Here is a 9,181-nt window from a genome sequence, read left to right as displayed (position 1 = left end):
ACGGTAACCCTGTATGTAAGTAAAGCACTACGTAGCCCAATAACAGTCGGTGCAGCGTCGGGGAACCTCTAAATCCCTTTTCACTCCAGTTTGGTACCATTGAGCTAGGCGTGGGTCGGTTAGGGTTTTGTGACTTGAGTGAGAGAGTTTACCTAAACTACCATGAGTGGAGGATCCAACCTATGGGAGGTGCTGATCATGTGAGTAATCAGCTCACCTCCGACCTTGGGCGATTCCATGGCTTATGGAATGAGTTTCCCAGCTACCTCTCATGGATGACGAGCAGGCTAGCACTCACCATGATGTCCCCACTTGATTTTCGAGACTGTTCTTAAGATAGTGCCTCAACTCCAGGCACCGGACACTGTTATGAAACATAACGTAATACAAAGTCTATGCATAGCAAGGCCGAAGAGCCTAGAGCTTAGGAATAACCTATGGTCATTTGTTAGGTCAAGGATGCGATGAGAGTCTACAGGTAGGTTGTGTACTGGGTATTTTTTTATATACTCACCCCATTCTACTTTTCCTTTTTCAGATCCATGAGAATGTTGGTCAAGACGAGGGGTGCTTGGGAGCTCAGTAATCACAAAGAAATGTCGACCCAGGGAATTTGTAGAGTCCATGAGCTCATAGTCCACATTCCTTTTAACACAGTTTATCCCTACCTCGTTCCCCTTTTAAATGTGCACTCCATATACATTCACTTGATTTGTTTTTCACTTTGTAAAATTTCAATTCGGGTGAAATTTTATGGTGATTTTTCTTATGTCTTCTCTTACTTTCATTATGTCTTGCGAGTCACATCCATTATTTTCATGAACAGGATCTATATAGACACATACGTCCAAGGATCCATACATCTCGATCGGAAAAGTATCAATAGAAAAAGAAATAATCGAAATTGATCGTTATATTTCTCAAAACAAACGAAAAGGAAACGAAAGACGAAACATAAATCATGGATCAGTATGAAGACTACTAAACATGTTTGTACCTAAAATGAAATAGGAAAAATATGATTGATCATTCATAAGCCTTCCAATAATAAAGAGAACACTAATAATAATAATAGGATGAAAGGATACTAGTGGATTGTTTGCCATAAAGACCATGAAACACAAAACTTATATCATTACGATGATGATAGTAAAAGTTATTATAATACAATGTTTGGTTTTTAGTGAAGGTCAAACGACAAAGTCTGAAAAATGATCACAAAGCAACAACATATAGTTTTTAGTACTAAAGACCTTAATAAAGAACTTGAAGGTTGAACTTGATGTGATGATCGTCTTTGTGATGTGAGGAGAGGAGGAAAAAGAACTTGATGTGATGACTCATGCGCTTGCGCCCAAGAATGGAAGAATGGGTGGTCGACGGGAGTTGAACATTGAAGAAGAACGTAATGGGAGGCATAGATGTGGTTAAAAATGGTCAAACTAAGTGAAACCAGTTCGATTAGACTAAACTAGCCGATCCAACTGAACCGAGTTGGATCGATCATCGTATACCTTATGATATTGGAATCATCGTACGTATATATCTCCTTCCTCAAGTTGAAGACCATGGTTAAGTTACACTAAGTTTCATCCAAAAGTAAGGAAGTTATGGCCATCCAAAGTTGTAGAAATACCCAAAACCATACCTTTAGATTTTTCAAATTCAAGAAAGGTGTTGTGATGTCCGACATTGGTTGGGGAGGAGAACAAAACATCCTTTATAAGAGTGTGGAAACCTTCCCCCAGACATGTTTTAAAGCCATGAGGAGAAGACCGAAAAGGAAAGCCGAAAGAGGACAATATCTGATAGCGGTGGGTCTGGGCCGTTACAAATGGTATCAAAGCTAGACACTAGACGATGTGTCAGCCTTCTCGTTGTTCCCCAAAGGGGGTAGACACGAGACGGTATGCAATAAGGACGCTAGGCCCCAAAGGAAGGTGGATTTAACGGGGTCCCACATCGATTGGAGAAAGGAACAAGTGCCAACAATGACGTTGGGTTCCAAAGGGGATAGATTATAATGTCCCACCCTTTAATCCATGGACAATTGATTGAGAAGTTAACTCATGAAATTTTTGGTTTGAAACTCAAATTTGAATCTCACTTTTTTCGAGTCCTTTTGCCCGAATTGGATTTGTTCAATCCTCAAGCTTCAACCCTTTACAGGGTCCTTGTTCTAAATCGATCATGGATGGCTCGTGAATTGAAGCTCGATTCTTCTCTAACGGTCATGGGTTCTCAACTAACAATGACCATATCTCCTTAAATCCGAGCTTATTTTCTCAAATCTATCACAAATACCACCTTAAATCTTTTCAATCTCACCTGATATCGCAAGAATTTGCCCTTCCAAATCTACCATTGTAGCTGACCGTAGTGTACGACCAACGACTACGATAACTTTTTTATTTTTTCTATTATTTAGTTATTCCATATCAAAATTTCCTTTACTTCTATCTCAAAAAAATAAGCAAGTACGTTATCTATTGAATTGAGCTCATATTAGCATGTATTACACACCGATCATACTGCAACTCAAATATAATCATAACATAACCTAAACTATCTATCGATATCGTTCAAATGGATATTTAATCACATAAAGTTTTATATAATAAGATATGATGTCATTTATTTTTTGTTTTAAATTGAAGATTGGATATGAATAGGGGAAGTTAAATGGAAAAGATGTAATTATTGAGCATAAAGCATATTCAGAAATGTGGGAATTAAATAATTGAGACCGTGAGGAATGGAATTTTATTTTTAATAATGGAAGTAATAATCTAATAAGAGACCGCATTTTCGAATTTCATAAAATAAAAATACTCAATTATTATTATTATTTTTCTTTTTTCTACAAAAAANAAAAAAAAAAAAAAAAAAAAAAAAAAAAAAAAAAAAAAAAAAAGGAAACGACAATGTCCTAACAATCCAATTTTAAAACATGATCTTATAACCCTAAATATACAAAAGCTTAAGGTGACGTCACCTTCTATTCCAACATTTAGCCATCGTGGAATCCTACATGGCACTATCCAACGTGGAACGCCAAATGTCCCAAAACTATATTTTTATTTTTATTTTTATTTATTTTTACCAACGCCTATTACAAAAATATTAATGGTTTCGAAAATATTATTCCTACTTGCTACCCGACACCTTGGACGTTATTGTTAGTCAAACTTACTGTTGACCCAGAATCTTACTGTGAAGGCACTCCCTGAATGACGATGGTTAAGAAAGCATACTAACTAAAAATTTTGAATCATATGATAAAATGTTCGTGAGAATAGTTAAACTTTTACGATAAAAAGTAATCCTCGCATGATCTAGTCTTATAATATTTAAATTAATAATTTTGAATTTTATAATTTTTAAATGAATTAATCGTGATAGTTTTTGTTTTTTTTTTTTTTTTTGTATAAGATAGTATTTTATCGAATTTTTTGAAATTAATAATTGAATAATTAAATTATTGATAATTAGTGTTTTGTTTTAGATTAATATATATATATATATATATATTATCAATTTAAATGCATGCACTGAATGGAATATCTCACCCACTAGTTGAATTTGGATGAAATTATTCATTATTCTTTTAAAAATGAAGTGAATCATTAGACTAATATTATTCAAAGTATTTTAGTACCTAACTTACTATTATTCTTTTATTTATTTATTTTTATATATATATATATATATATACATGGGTTCCGAACCCTAAACCCTAAACCCTAAAACCCTAAATCCTGAACCCTAAACCCTAAACAATATACTTCGTACCATATCCAACTGAATTTAGAAAACAAAATGGTTTGAGTCTTAATAAGAAGGTCCCTCACATAGCGACTTTGTGGTAACAATTTTCGATGGGCGGGTCCTACTCCCACTTTCCAAAAGTGTTAAATTTGATTGATTTGTATGTCGAACCCCAACTTTGGGATCTGATATTTTTGTCAAAATTTCAAGGTTTAGTATAGGCGCTATGTCATAATCAAAACCAAAGGAATATAAGAGTCATGAGGCTCATAGAAACTTACTATTTTTCTCCTTCAAATAATGTCATTGACGATTTGTGGCAACGTGCAGCTTGCGATGATGGTGAAAGAATATATGGGTAGGCAAGCTGACGATGAGGACATGCGAGATAATTAAGTCATGTTTATGAGATAATTTTGATTCTTAATTATTTTAATATTTATGATTAACACGTGCTTGAATTGACTAACATCAGTCTATTTAAGCATATTAATTTTCGATTGAGTATAGAAGTGTTTGTAAATTGTGAGGATTTATGAGATTGAATTTGTGCTTTAATATAGAGTAGGCACGAGATGAGGTTCAATGTGAAAGCTATTATTAAAGAGTGCTAGTTAATCTTTAATAGTAAACTGTCTCAATAGACAAGGTCTAAATTTGTACAAATTTGTGTTGAAAGGGTTAGTTGATCTAAGGTCGTGCCTTAAGAGCATATGACATGTAGTGTATTATATTGATATTGTTTAGAAGATCTCCAACTATCCTTTGATAGTAAACATATTCATAAGGACAAGAATCTACCTAATATCCAGATAATTGGTGGGCACTAAGTTGCTCCCCTCATGGTTTTGATCTTGGCCATCTTTAGGTTCTTTTTGAAAATTGGACAACTTTCCTTAAGGTGTCGGAGCTCGGAGGACACAATAGGGGAAAGCCTCAATTTCTTTCAAATATACTATGTTGGCCAAAATTTTCGAGTTTTCTCTTACCCAAAATATTCCTTGTACGATGATTAATTTGGGCAGGAAGTTGGATGGTTATGTTTGCTTGAGGAGTACTTGAAAGGGCCAAATGATTGTCGACGAAGAGGGAGAACCATGGTTGTTTTCTAGGTAAGGATTCGTGTTTCAAAAAGTTTAGAACGTGATTTTTCCTCTTTGTGTGAATGACTTTGACCCAAATTGGTTTTCTTAGATTAGGGTTGGTGTGCACAACATCAAACTTAGAGGAATTAGATCGAATAATTGAGGAAGGGTATTAACAAATACTATCGGAGTAATGAAAATTATCGTTGGAAAAGAAATAGGATCCACGAGGTTCTTAAGGTAGAGGACTATGCCCACAGTCAGTGTTACCTGGTTAACAGGTAACCTATTTTGACCCTCAAAGTTCGATTTTTTAATCATTTTTATCGATTTTCCTCTTTTGACTCAATTTAAGACGAGTTTATGACAACTTAAGCTCCCAAAAAGAGGAAAACTGAGACTTAAAACATTAAAAAACGGTAAGTAGTCATTTCAAAAAATTTATGCCAGTTTACCTCTTGAATCGTCTTGAACTAGCATGTTTGAGTTAGAATAAGTTAATGTCTGAATATATGCATGAATTAGCCTAAGAATTTTAAATTACGATGATTAGGTCGTATTATGAACTTGGTGGATTATCCTTTAATTTTGTCGTGCTGTTGAGATAACAATCCTACACATGGAGTATGCAAATATAAGGGTCATTTTTTTTTTGGCATTCTAATCCTAGTTGGTTAGAATGAGCCACCCTATCCAGAATTTAGCAATCATGCAAGTCAAAGATAGGTCCATAAAGATTAAGTGCTAGATACCACGTTGAATGAGATTTCCATGCCAGGGATGGTTTGAAGGCTCATCAGCTCACCCATATGCTTTCAACAATAGATTTCCACGCCAGGGATGGTTTGAGGGCTCATCAGCTCACCCATAATCATGAACTTGTCCTCAGGGAGCGAGGGTCTGTTAGTGGCTTTAGTTATTGGGTCACTCCCTACGATTTCTATAATGATGTGGGGGGGGGTTAGTAGTCGAGCCAATAGCTCCTATTAATGACCCTATCACAAAGATAGAGTCCACAATTATTTGCAGTAGATTTTCAAGAGCTAAATTAGTCAAGGTTATGTCTCGAGATAGTATGTACCACAAGTAAAACTTATGTGGGGATGGTCAAGGAATCTTCAACTACTCATTGGTCGTGAACTTGCCTCCAAGGATAAGGGTTCACAAGAGTGTAGTAACTTGTCAGACACGAGACTCTCTCTCTCTTAGATTATGACAAGATTATGGGCCTATTAGGTATCTACCCACTCATCCTTTTTAGTTGACTAGTATGAGAAATATTTCCCATGTAGTAGTTTAATAATAAGAAACAATTGGAGATTGTGCCTAATAGATGCATGATACTTAGGTGTGTGACATGAGCAATGACAAGTTCAGTACGGCCAGCCTAATCTACCCTAAGACCCTATAGAGAACCCATATAGGTGTAGACGTATTTTGAGGGAGCTGAGTACGAGGCACTTGATGCAATTAGTATCCAGATAAGACTAGTACCCAAGAGAAGAGATGAGATTTAACAGTTCAATAAGAACCTCAATTAAGTCAGAACTCAAAGAGATAGAGATAAAGGGTGCAGTGTCCTACAGGAGCTCGCTTAGAGTTATATAATCCGAAGTTAGTCTCGAACAAATGGTGATTTAGAAGTGTGGTACTAGTCATAACATGAATCGATAAGAGCTACTTAGGGTTTAGGTAGTTCTCGTCAAATGCAAGGGCATCCCTAGATTTGTGCCTTTAGTCTCCTATGTATTTTGATTGTGTACTTTGAATACTTGAACACTCATGAAAATGTATTTTGTATTTGAATGTTTTTGAATGTTTCATAAATTTTAATGCATTTTTATTTCAATACATGAATTGTACCATTTTATGATTTGAAGGTTCAAAAAGTGAGTTGTTGGACAAAGGTCGATGTATAATATTAAGATAATTGGCAGACATAATTATGATATATGACAACTACTCGAGAAACTCTTACTAACCTCTAGTAGTAAGTTGTCTGATGTAATAATGATCAAGAGCTAGTGTCTCACCTGAGCATATCTAAATCACGTAAACTTTAATGAATAGCGTTTAACAAATCATTGATATGTTATCTAAAACATGGTTGATAATAAGCAATGTGGTACTCACTACTGAGTTAGACCATATGATATAATCTTTTGCAAAGAACAAGGTATCAAGCATCAACTCACTGCACCATATACTCTACAACGAAAACGTGTGGTCCAACGAAGAAATCACACCACAATGAACACTGCAAGAAGCTCACTCAAGAGTATGCAAGTCTCAAGAATTTTCTAGGGTGAGGCAATACGACATGCGATTTGTAATGATGCTAAATTTTCTATTTAATTTAAAGACGCTACTATATACATATAATGACCATTAAATACAACAATACTTCATTTAAACTTCTTCGTAACATAAACTTTATCTTAAAACACTGACATTGACTTACGTGCTCAAAAACTTCTTTAAAACAACATAGCAATAAATTAAATGAAGTAAACAAACATTTAAATTAAAAAAACATCATATTTCTAGCCCAAGTCCAAGAAAATAAATGGTCACTCTATGCATGTGCAATGGTCTTGAGTTGCGATGTCGTCGTCAACTGTACAGGATGCCTTTCCTTTATCTGAAATAGAAATAGCGCGTGACTAAATACTCAGTAAGTGACCCCACTATTGAGGTTAAATGCAAACATAGACAAATTCATGAATGAGACCTATCATAACAGTCTATTTTCCTAGGCGGCTATCCTAACGGACAATTGGGATGTGTACTTAATTTTCCTACATACGATCTACACGTGCGAGTATGGACCCACCAGTCGGTTTGCACACCTCCTTGGCCGTCTTTCTGGTCGGGTGAGCATTCACTGAGAGTTGTTGATGTTGGACATCTATTAGGATAGCAACCGTCACGATAATATTATGATAAACATAATGAACGTTCCCCTGCCTAGTAGTGGAATAGGGGTATCCCCCAATGCATGAACACATAATAATGCATAAGGTCTCAACATTTTTCCATCTTTATTATTATTTAATACAACCCTACTAATGTCTTCCTTCATATCATATCATTCATGCGTATGTCAAGATTGTATTTTATGCTAGTACGTTGTTTTGCATGTCATTCACATCATATCAATCACATTTATATGCATATGTCATATCTTAACGTTTCCATATTTCCAGACATAATAATTTTCATCATGTACATACCATACGATGACATATCGTAAACATATCATTTTATCACATATATCATACCATAACATATATCGTATCGTTTTCATATCATATCATTCATGCGTATGTCAGGGTTGTATTTTATGCTAGTACGTTGTTTTGCATGTCATTCACATCATATCAATCACATTTATATGATGTCATATCTTAACGTTTCCATATTTCCCCACATAATAATTTTCATCATGTACATATCATAAGATGACATATCGTAAACATATCATTTTATCACATATATCATACCATAATATATATCGTATCATTTTCATATCATATTATATCATTTCGTAAATACTTCGTAGTCATGTCGTTTCCTAAACTTGTCACAGTCTTATCGTTCTTATACATCTTATAGTCATATTGTTTCATGAACGTACCTTAGTCATATCGTTTCTCAAACGTACCCTAACCATATCGTTTCATGAACATATTCTACTCATATCGTTTTATGAACGTATCGTAGTCATACTGTTACAGGATCGTATTCTAATTCTATCATTCTATCAATCTATCATAATCCTATCTTTTTCTATCCATAACCTAACCATATTGTTTTATCAATCTATCATAACCATATCATTTCCTATACATAATCTAACCATATCGCTTTATAAATTTATCATAATCATATCACTTTCTATACTTAACCTAACTGTATCGTATCAATCATATCTTAGTCATATCGTTACATTACGTTTATCGCATGCTTTTTGTATCCTATCTTACACATATCATTGAACACATCGTAACGTAAGGTTATCATACCATTCACATATCATAGCATATATATATCATATCATAGTCATATCAATTCATAAACAATTCACACTATCAAATATATATGATATGTGCAGGACCACAGGCATGTGTGAACATCAAATATAATCATGTCGATAGTAAAGCCACTTGGTTGGCCTAGGTTAAAGCTACTACGACCATTTTACCTTAACGCTGCTCTCTGAAATTTAATTCTACCTAGGAGTAATTCTAAGAACTGGTTCATTTTACATAAAATAGTTTAAACGAGTTAAACCTAATTATGCATAAATACTTTAAATTTGACTCAAA

The sequence above is a fragment of the Cucurbita maxima genome, unplaced genomic scaffold (genome assembly GCF_002738345.1).
Source record: "Cucurbita maxima cultivar Rimu unplaced genomic scaffold, Cmax_1.0 Cma_Scf00015, whole genome shotgun sequence".
Classification (NCBI taxonomy): Eukaryota; Viridiplantae; Streptophyta; class Magnoliopsida; order Cucurbitales; family Cucurbitaceae; genus Cucurbita; species Cucurbita maxima.
The sequence above is the reverse complement of the archived record's forward strand: the minus strand, read 5'-3'. Positions refer to the sequence as shown.